General features: G+C 39.7%; 1 pseudogene; it reads right to left on the bottom strand.

Annotated features, from left to right (window-relative positions):
* Positions 1 to 7,158: 7,158 nt before the first annotated feature.
* On the bottom strand, positions 7,159 to 8,211 carry LOC127229951 (glyceraldehyde-3-phosphate dehydrogenase-like; annotated as a pseudogene).
* Between the last annotated feature and the right edge of the window lie 3,486 nt (positions 8,212 to 11,697).

The raw sequence follows: 11,697 nt of genomic DNA on the forward strand, positions 1-11,697 counted from the left end.
AAGTATGTAGGACTAGGAAGATTGAGTCAGGGGAGAAATATAAGAGAGAAAAGAGAGACAGAGAGATAAAGAGAGAAAGAGAGAGAGAGGGAGAGAGAGACACAGACAGACAGACAGACAGAGACAGAGACAGAGAACATAAAAGAGGGAGCCATTACAGGATTGAAGAGAAAACTGAACCTAAAGAAATATCCAGAGACCTACAAGACTGACCCCAACTAAAAAATTGAGCAACAGTGGAAAGGCTACTGTAAATGCCCTTCCCTGATGATGAGATCGACGACTAACTTATCCACCATCATGGAGCCCTCATCTAGTACCTGTTGGAAACAAAAGCAAACACCGACAAGTAAACACTGAGCCGAGCTAGAATCCAGATGCAGAGAGGGAGGACAAGACCACACTGCAGAAACACATAGAGACAGCATACCTGAACATGGAGGAGCTAATGGGCCCCCACACTGATAGCTGGGAATCCAGCATGGGACTGACTCAGACCCTGAACATGGATCTCAGAAGGCCTGAGCAGTCTAAGTCTAAGGGTCCTCATACAGTGGAACCAGGATTATTCCTGGTGCACAAAAGAACTTTGTGGGCACATCCCCCATGGAGGGAGACAGGAGAGAAGTCCTAGTGCTTATTTCAAATGACTTGACAGATTTAGATGACCCCAACTGGAGGGCATCACCCTACATGTGGAGTGGAGGGAATTGGAGGCGAGGGTGGTTGGGGTGCTTGTGAGGGTGGGAGAGAGGGAAAGAGGGATGGAGGGAGGGAGAGGGAACTGGGATCGATATATAAAATAAAAATAAAAAGTAAAATAATATAAAAACATTAAAAGAAAACAAATTATCTTGGGTTAGATAAATTCAGTGATATTCCTGATATGATTTTATGTAGATTATAATCTATACCCCTGAGTTGTGAGAAACTGGACAGCAACAATTAAGGGCTCTGTCTATAAGCTCACTTTAGGGCCTGAGAGAAATTGCTGTTTGGTTAAGAGCATCTGCTGCTCTACCATGGGATCTGAGTTTGGTTACCAGCACTTATATCACATAGTATACAAGTAACTGCCTGTGATCCCAGATCCAGGGGGCTGCCACCCTCTTTTAGCCTCCATGGGCGCTGCACTCAAGTGCACCTACCCCTACACATGTATGCATTTATACATATTTAAAAAATCAAATAAATCTTTGAAAGCTAAAAAAAACTTCATTTATATAAAACAAAGCTGAATAATATTATAACATGATTGTTCTCTAATTCTTTTATTAGTTTGGAAAATTTTTTCAAATAACCTGGTGGAAAGGACAAAGATAATGAATAAAGGATTTGTTTGTTCACTGATAATCCAGATAAATGATAGAGATGATAGAGCAAGAGAAATTTAATATCAAGTAGTGTCAGACTACATAAAGCAAAAATAAATGTGTCAGAAAATTCTATAGGAATTCCTTATTTATTTGTCCTCTATTTCAGTGAATTGTCTGAATAACCACTATGAGCCAAGTTCATTGTATTATAGTAGTGGTCTTGGTGAACAGAATAAGAACATATATAAAGAGATATTCTATTATGTTTAATAGCAATAACAACAAGAAGGACAGCTAAGACTTATTCGTCTTTTACTGTGTGCTAAGAGCACTGTTTTAAGGGTTCCACACATACAAACACAATTGAGTTTCAAAATAATTCAAGGGGATGGGAATCACTATCACATATATTGAGGAAACACAATGAAAAAGCTTTAATCACTTACCAATGACATATAACTAATGATAAAATAGAAAATTCAGGACACACACACAGCAATACAACAAATTCTTTCCTAATAATATAATTTTTCAATGAGTTGTTTGACTTACAAGGGAATAGCTCTTCACTACCACTAATCTCCTTACATCTAACCTTCAACAACTTGCCTCAAAAAATGAATGAAGAAGGAATGCTAGAATAAAGAGCAGAAAGTTGCCCTAAGCCCAGTTTGGAAGCAAACTGGCAACATTATAAATATGGCAAGCAGACTAGGCTTGTTAGCATGAGTGGTAGAATGGAGTCTGTCTCCTTGCACTAAGTCTAGGACATTGTAAGACAAACTGTAAGAAAGCAGGGCCTGAGACTAAAGTATATGAAGTATATGAAGTAATTTGTGGTAATAACCATATAAATTATGTTATTCCAAATGGCATCATTCTAGAGATGAGAATTTTGTCATCTATGATCCACCAAGGAATTAACAAGTCAATTGTGAACATTAACGCCCCCCCCAAAAAAAAAATCAGAAGAGAATTGAATTTGTCTGCTAGATCCTTTTTAGGGTTATCATAAGTTACTTTGTAAAGTAGTGAAGTTTTAAAGCTATGTGAGATTGGGGATGGGGTGGGGAAGCTGGGCTGGGCTGAGCTAGACAGTTCCAAGGCAAGTCCACTAATTCTGTAGGTTCAACAGAGACCAAACAAGCTTTCTTTCCCGGGTGGACTGGGGCCTCCAGGCCAGTTCTGCTCCTTTCACTGGAGGTCAGTTGGCCAGCAAGAGGAAGGGCCTCTCTTTCAGCAGTGCTCAGGCCTGTATCAGTAGTTAGCTGGATTGAGCATCCATGTTTGGGTACAAAATTCTCTGGAATGTGTCCAGGACAAACCTTCGAAGACTCAGAATCAGGAAAATTAGTCATAGGGCCTGGCTCTCCCTAGTGTTACCCTGATTTCAAAACAAGCTGAGTCCACATCTGGATTTTGGATTTGAAAGAGACGGCCACTAGGACACACATATGGAAATTTCAGGGAGCTAAAAAAGAATTGTGGGTGACCTACAAAGGCATTTCTTACTTATCGAAATGTGGCTATTCATAAACCTTCTGGCACTGTCTCTGATGACCTTTTGTGAAGTGTGTTTGTGGGGGGTAATCAGTAACAGCTGTCAGAAGTCAAACTAGGTAGCCTTGTGAACAAAGCCACAACCTTTGTTGTGAGCTGAGAGGCCAAGCTAGTGCTCAGACTTGTCTTACATGGATGGTGCCCCTGCTTGGGGGAGAGCCCAGAGAAGCCCCTAGAAAATGCTGTGACCCTGTGCACATTGTATATTGCACCTGCTTCTGGCAAGAAAAGGGCCTGTCTCCTGGACAGTGAGGCCAGGAGGCAGAAGTCTTGAAAGTTAACCCCTCTAGTTCTGTCACATTTCTCTTGGGACCACAGAATGTCACCTACCCTCTTCTCCACATCTAAACCACCCTTCACCAGGGTCACCAGGATGCAGGATTTTGCACCTGGAAGCTGCACTCTGATGAATCCTGTGTCTGTCCCAATGCTGGTCTCAGAACAAAGTTGGGATGGGAGGTGCTGGAGGTGGGACATTGAACTTCAGGTCCTGTGGTTAGGGGGCACAGCAGAACATAAGTTGGGCACCTCCAGGACCACACTCCCATCAGGGTATCATTATCCATCCTCACATAGCACCCATCAAGAGAGAACCAAGGGCCCTCTGTGGAAAGGGCTGTTTTCTATATGGCTGTAGAATTCAGTAGGCATCAGGGGAACAGACAGTGACCCCCTAATATGGCTGATACAAAGAGGGACTTTCTCATTTGAGACATGAGCTAAACTCCAGCCCCCTGATGGCCGAAGTCCAGAATTCCTTTTATACATTGTTATAGAGAACTCTCCCTTCACTCAGGCACTTTCATTGTGGTATCTCTGTCTCCCATCCCTAAAGGAAAAAAATTGACTTTTCAGTACTATTTCTGGGCTCCCTATGGGTTCCTCAGTCAAACTGAAACCAGAAAATATGGCCATAACCACAAAAACTCAAAAGACCTAGGCTGGGAAGACTCTGCATCCTAGGAGGTATCCCTTGTGTATGATGAGATGAGAATCCACTGGAAATGAGTCTAGTCATGTTCCTCCCTTCCTCCCAACCATAGATGAGATGAACTGAAGCCCCAGATGACATAGGGGGTGGTCCATGAGGGGTGCTTGGCCCCACACTGAAGGACCACACCCTACCATTAAAGGAGAACCACTTTGGACATGAAGACACTTTCGTTTGCCAAAAATAGCCAGCACCTGCATATTTCTGTTTTAAGGCAACCTTCCATCCATCAGATGGAAGAGCCCTGGGTCATTTGGAGGGAAAATTAAATTAAGTGCTCTTTGGAAACAGCCTATGCCCACTTTCCCTCCCCCTCCTCCACCCCCAACCCACTCTACAACAAACCAGCTCTTTCTTTTATTCCAAAATGACAAGCTTAGAGTCCTTTTTACCCTTCCTAAGTACAGACCTTGCAGAGTTACAAAGCTGCCTCCCATGTCTGTGTGGGCAGATCACAAGGAGACACCTGGCTCTTCCCAAAGAGACCTTGGCTGGCCTTTGGGGCACACCTTTGCCTCTCTCTGTCTTCAGAACCATGGATGTAGGTGCACCAAAGGACTTTGAAATAAAATTCATGAATCTTAATTCAAAGCAAAAGGTATGAGTTAGAATCAAGAATTATCAGAGACACCAGAGACCCAAATCACTCAAGTAAGCTTAACCCATTAAAAAATAAACAATGGAATTGAATCTTCGTCTTTATAAAGCTTCAGATTGCTAAATTTTCAATTATCAAAAGCAAATAAGTACCAAGCTCTAAAGTTCTGATTGACTTTTGTAAAATCAATGTGTATTTCAACAAGAGCTAAAATATTTACTTTAAAGGCATTCAGAATCTACCCACTACTTTACGATGGGCATTTTATTCATAAGATCTTCTACAGTAATGTTAAATTTTCATTGTCTTTCTTTTTTCCTCCTGGTGATTGACCCCTCTTAAAACATCTAGAGGAACTTCTTAATTCTCCATTAAATCTTTGAAGCTTTTCATGCTGCATAGAGGACAATTTTCATAGGTTCCTACTGAGGTCTGTGTCCTAAACTATTTTGCTATTATTTATCTAAACTTCTCAACCCTCTGTTCTTTTCTTTAGCTTTCTTTCCATTTGGGTCATAAAATAACAACCTCCCTGCTTATTTTCCTTTGAAACTCATATTCCTTCTGTCTGGAGTAATCTCCATGTCAAAATCAACAACTATACCATTATCACTCATTCTTCTTTCAGATTTTTCTAAAATATCTTACTATTGGCTAAACTTTCTCTGTGTGCTGCCTGGAGATAGAGAAACTCAAAAAGTCCTTAAACATCACATGTATTTCTGTACTAAAATTTCCTGACTCTCATTCATAAGTACTTAGCATAATGTTTATTTTACATCTATAATGATTGTTGATAAACTTCAACAGAATTTATGCCATTTCAGAACACAGCTTTGACTTTTTGTGACAAGCTTCTTATAAACTCTTTAGAAAAGGACTTGGGATGTAGTAGTCAGTTACTAGATGTTTGTTAATTAAAGAAATAAATGAATGAAGAACTCATATTCATAATAGCTCATAATAGCTGCATTAATAAGTTAATAAAGGCATTGTATAAGATGATGATATAGGAAAGATTTCATTGAAACATGAGCAAAAATGATGAATAATTTTTGTAAGAAAAAATAGACCTCTATCCATTAATACAAAATAGATTCAAAGCAAGTAGCAATTGGGAATAAGCAAAAAGAGATTCAAAAGAAATTCTATTTCACACTCACTGAGTAGACAATATTTAAGAAATATGATAATGTGAAATATTGGTGGAAATGGATGAAATGGAAGTCTTGCTCATTCTTCATAAGATTGAAAATCAGTAAAAGAACTTTAGAAAATAATTTGACATCATCTTGAAGTGTTAAATATGCATATATAGTATAGTCCATTTGTTTTATATATAGATATATATACATATATACATATATATTAGAAAAATATTCATAATTAAAAGCTCATAAATATGCTTAAATACATATCTTTACCAGTCAGTTATGCACAGGGAAGAACATAATTAAAATCATATATAATGTAGGTAATTGGCTAATTCTTTTTATGTTTATGAGTGTATTTGCCTGTATCTAAATATGTACACACACACACACACACACACACACACACACACACACATATATATATATATATATATATATATATATATATATATCTCAAGTGCATGCTTGGTGCTCAGAAAGGTCATAAGAGAGGATCATATCTCCTGAAACAAGAGTTACAGAGTGTTAGCCACCATGATATTGCTTGGAACCAAAACTGAGTTCTCTGCAATAGCACCAAGTGCCCTTAACTGCTGAACCATCTCTTCAGCCACTAGATAGTTCTTAGAAGATACTGTTTAGCAGAAGAACCAAAGCTCAGAAGACCATATTCAGTATTATTCAAAGTATATTAGTGATAAGTGCAAGTCTAAGGCAACTTAAAAAAATTAATATTTAACCCAAATGTCCTATCAGTGTTGGCTGTGGTAGAATGGGAGCAATGGGTTTAGCCAAATATGGGAAAAGAAAACCATATATGTGATGTTTGATCTACTTGGGCATTAAAGTCTCAGTTAACATTTAGTCATCATGACTTACAACTTAAATTCATGATGGAAACACTGTGGTACAAATGTAAATATTATATAATATACTTGGAGGGAATAATAGGCTTAATTACTCTGCTTCTTGCTTTTGAACATAGACAAATCCCTAAACTGTCCTTTAGTCTTCTAACTAGCTATCGTAATTTTCCGTGGACTACTGAAATAGACTCACAAGTTCATCTTCATTTCAATTTGCCTGTTTCAGCCAAGATCTTGTCTCTCAAATTGTGACTTTACATTTGAAGTATACATTTTTTATATGTCCACTGTATTTTGCCTGCTCCTTTGCATGTGGTTTATATATTAGCTACACATAATTAAGAGTAGTTATGAGCTAGTAACCTCATATAGTCATGTCTCAAAATAGGAAGACAAGAGGAATGCTCAAGTACACTATCTGCAAAATTAAAGACCCTCAGGTAAAAGTCTTCTGCTCTCCCCTGGAAGTCTTCATGCTTCAATTTTTTTTTCTTTTGACAGGTGCAGTGAACTTTATTGATGGTACTCAAGAGAGCATGGCTCTCTAAGCCCCTTAATTTTGGGGGTCTGGGATGGAAACTGTGAGGGAGATTAGTGTCAGGGGTTGTTGGACAGGGACTACTCAGCAGCCAGGGTCTCTCTCTCTTGCTCATGCCCTTGCAGGGGGTGGATGGTCCAGGATGGGCTCTTACTCCTTGGAGGCCATGTAGGCCACGAGGTCCACCACCCTATTGCTGTAGCCAAATTCATTGTCATACCAGGAAATGAGCTTTATGAAGTTGTCATTGAGAGTGATGCCATCCCCAGCGTCAAAGGTGGAAGAGTAGGAGTCACTGCTGAAGTCGCAGGAGACAACCTGGTCCTTGATGTAACCCAGGATGCCCTTCAGTGGGCCCTCGGATGCCTGCTTCACCACCTTCTTGATTTCATCATACTTGGCAGCTTTCTCCAGGAGGCATGTCAGATCCACAATGGACACATTGGGGGTAGGAACATAGAAGGTCATGCCAGTGAGCTTCCCGTTCAGCTCTGGGATGACCTTGCCCACAGCCTTGGCAGCACCAGTGGATGCAGGGATGATGTTCTGGGCAGCCCCACGTCCATCACACCACAGCCTCCCGGAGGGGCCATCTACAGTCTTCTGGTTGGCAGTGATGGCATGGACTGTGGTCATGAGTCCTTCCACAATGCCAAAGTTGTCATGGAAGACCTTGGCCAGGGGGGCTAAGCAGTTGGTAGTGCAGGAAGCATTGCTGACTATCTTGAGGGAGTTGTCATATTTCTCATGGTTCACACCCATCACAAACATGGGGGGCACCAGCAGAAGGGGCAGAGATGATGACCCTCTTAGCCCCACCCTTCAAGTGGGCCCCAGCCTTCTCCATGGTGGTGAAGATGCCAGTAGACTCCACAAAATACTCAGCACCAGCATCACCCCATTTGATGTTGGCAGGATCTCACTCCTGGAAGATGGTGATAGCCTTCCTGTTGATGACAAGCTTCCCATTCTCAGCCTTGACTGTGCCCTTGAACTTGCTGTGGGTAGAGTCATACTGGAACATATAGACCATGTAGTTGAGGTCAATGAAGGGGTCATTGATGGCAACAATGTCCACTTTGCCAGAATTGATGACAGCCCTGGTAACCAGGCGTCCAATTCGGCGAATTCCGTTCACTCCTACCTTCACCATTGTGTCTAAGAAACGAGGCTGGCACTGCACGAAAAAATGCGGCTGTCTCTAGAACAGGGAGGAGCAGAGAGCCCATGCTTCAATTTTTCACACTTGTCTTTTTGATCTCTCTCTCTCTCTCTCTCTCTCTCTCTCTCTCTCTCTCTGTGTGTGTGTGTGTGTGTGTGTGTGTGTGTGTGTGTGTGTGTGTGTGTCTTCCTGAGACTGAGTCCTATGGAGCCCGCGTAAATTCTTTACGCAGCTGAGGGTTTGAGCTTCTAATCTTCTACCTACCTCCACCTTCCATATTCTGGGATTACAGACATGTGTCACCACACCTGCTTCCTGCAGTGTCTCAGGTATGCTAGACAAGCCCACTATCAAATGAGATGTGCCCTCAACTCTTAAGTGTTATTAATAGTAATATTTATCAAAAGTCTCAATAAGTCTATATTTTTAAACCTTTTATTTATTTCCTGAAGTCAAAATATAATTCCATCATTCCCCCCACCTCCTTCTCTTCCCTTGGACATTTCTCAAGTGTCCCTTCTTTTTCTTCCTCAATTCCATGGCCTTTTTTCTTTGAATGCTTCTTCTCTGAGGAAAACTCTTTATCTTTTTCTCAGCATTCTTGAATTGCTTACAATGCTTTGTTTATAACTTGGGTCCATAATAGTTCCCCATTCATTAATAGCAAGTTTATTGATATTGTCTTTGTTCAAGTATTATTTGCACAATCATGGTGAGGGCTTATGGGTGTGGCTTCCCTAATACTTGTAAGTATCGAATCTCACAGCAGACTTCTTGTCAGCTAACATTTTTTAAAGTAATTAGAACATATACTTAATCATTTGGAATTATATGTAGATATTTATCATATGAAAACAACTGGAAGACCTTCTTTTGTGTCTGCCCAATAATCTCTAACTTAGGCACTAACTGAATGTTAGCTTCTTCCTTAAGTTTTATGATCACCATTAGGTTTTCAGAATGTTGTAAGTTAGTTGTGAAACAGAGATATTATTAAAAATGAAACTGAATTTATAATTAAATAAATCACATAAAAAAACAAGGTGATAAAGCCCCAAAATTATTACTTCTCCTATCACTGCTCTGTATCTTTCTGAAAGCATTTACTACTATTGTATCAATATGATAGAAATACAGGTTATAGTGCATTCTCCCCCAACTGGACATTCACTGAATTCATGGTAGCACCTGAAAATCCTTAACCAGAGGCAAATGCTACTGCTTAGAACCTGAATAGTAATCATTTGATTATGTACATTCTGCAAAGTGGAAATGTTCATAAATGAATATTGCTGAAATTAAATATGTGCTATTGTTGATGGCATAAATATTCATGAAATGTTTGTTCAAAGATTGGCAAAATATCTCCAACTCATAAAGAATTCAAATGTATTTTTGATAGGAGGGAGAATTTTTGACATATTCCTGTGTTGTTTGATTAGTTGATTTTCTTTTTCTTTTCTTTCCTTTTTGGGGGGGGGAGTTTGGCAGGACAAGGGTTAGTAAGTATTGTTTTTTCCAGGAAAGGTTTCTATAATTATTGTCTGGACTGGAAATCACTATATACAACCAGCTGGTCTTGAACTTGCAGAGATCATCTACATCTGACTTCTTATTGCTGGTAAAGGCATGTGCTGTGTACCACCTTGCCTAGCTACTTCTTTGAGGAAGGATGTTATTTGAAGTGGTGTTTGAATATGTGCAGGTGTATTTGCCCACTCATGCATACATGGAGACCAGAGGTTGATATCAGGTGACTTTCTCTATTGCTTTCCATCTTCTTTTTTTAAAAAACGGGATTTATGTTTAAGATATGTATATTTGCACGTGTAAGTTTGATTGAAAAGAGTTGATTAGTGGTGAGAAATTACAAATTAATAATGTGTTTCAAAATTTTCTACATCTTTTCTCTCTCTCTCTCTCTCTCTCTCTCTCTCTCTCTCTCTTTTGTCCTTTAATTTGATTCATTCATCTTTACAAAGAAAACTACTTTACTTGGCCTGAATACAAATTTTGGTGTATTTTGTGGAGTTAGAAGTATTCCCAGGTCTTGACATTTTCTGATTGTCCAAAGGCAAGAAAGAAAAAGATGAGAAATGATTTTGTACTCATGCAATCTTCATAAGCCAGTAGTACTTATTTTATAGAACTACTTCATGGAAAAGTGTCCTTCAAAAAAAAAAAAAAACCTATTGTTCTTTCAAGATATCTCTAGTAGATTTTGGGCTGATCCTAGATAATACCAATATTCATCAGGACATGGATTCAAAGGGATAGGGACAAACTCATAAATATAGTCATAACATTATGCCACACTATTTAAATGATAAGAAAGGGAGATGTATTAGACAATAATAATAATAAAATAAAACAGTTTGTACCATATTAGGCAATAATCAAGGCTCAGTCACAGAGAATTCTGATAATTTCTAAATAAGACTAAAACATACTTTTTACAAGTCATATCCTACAAAAATAGGATATTACAGTGAACTTCACTTCATCAACTACAGTGGGGCTTTGTCTTGTCTATTGAATTGTATGTATTAGTAATAAATTAAGTGCACTCAGACTTTATCACTAAAATTTCCTTATTTAGACAATGGTTGTTTCCTTATTTCCTTCTTACCCTACAAAAAAAAAAAAACAAAAAAACAAAAAACAAAAACAAAAAAAAAAAAAAAAAAAAAAAAAAAACTGGCGTCATCTTGGTGAGAGAAGGCAGCAATTTCTACTGAAATTGTGAACAAATTTACCGACAAGGAAATCTTCATTAAAAAATTCCAAACTGAGCCAGAGAATGGTGACACACACCTTTAATCATAGCACTCAGGAGGCAGACATAGGTGGATCTCTGTGAGTTTGAAGTCAGCCTGGTCTACGGAGTGAGTTCTTTGACAGCCAGGGCTGCTACACAGAGCAACCCTGTGTCTGGGAATATAAATATATTGGTACTTTCTAGGCCTGAGCATGGAGGACAGAGATGGCCCTCCACCCATCACCCTTGGTCTGGTGGAAACACAATCTACCATGAGCCCAGGGCACTATGGCACCTTCATGGTGAGTGAGTTCAGCATGAGGAAATAGAAGAGAAAGTAAGCCAGAAAGATGTATGTCCTCTGGAGAGAGGTGGAGCTGGACAGGCAAGAGATATATCTGGTCATGAGGTACTGCTAAATCCATACACCTTCCCTGAAGAATACACTAAATCTGATCCTGTTGGTGGGGGCACAGGTGAACAGGTCCTTTGAACATGGTGGCAGGATAGGGGCACCTGCCCCTTCTCTCATATACCTTGTGGTAGCATAGGTAGGCAAAATATGCCTTCCACCATCCACCCCCTTCACAACTTTGGCAGCCAAGATAAGAGCATGGAGAAGGATCTGGCCCTATCCCTCACCGAATGCAGCAATTGGGAGTGGGGGCCATATACCTTACTTGAGCAAAACAGTAGAGATGGTCTCGGTAGTGTGAGTGCAGAAGAGCCCACCCTAGGGCACAAGAGCAGGAGA

Source organism: Phodopus roborovskii, unplaced genomic scaffold (genome assembly GCF_943737965.1).
Source record: "Phodopus roborovskii unplaced genomic scaffold, PHOROB, whole genome shotgun sequence".
Classification (NCBI taxonomy): Eukaryota; Metazoa; Chordata; class Mammalia; order Rodentia; family Cricetidae; genus Phodopus; species Phodopus roborovskii.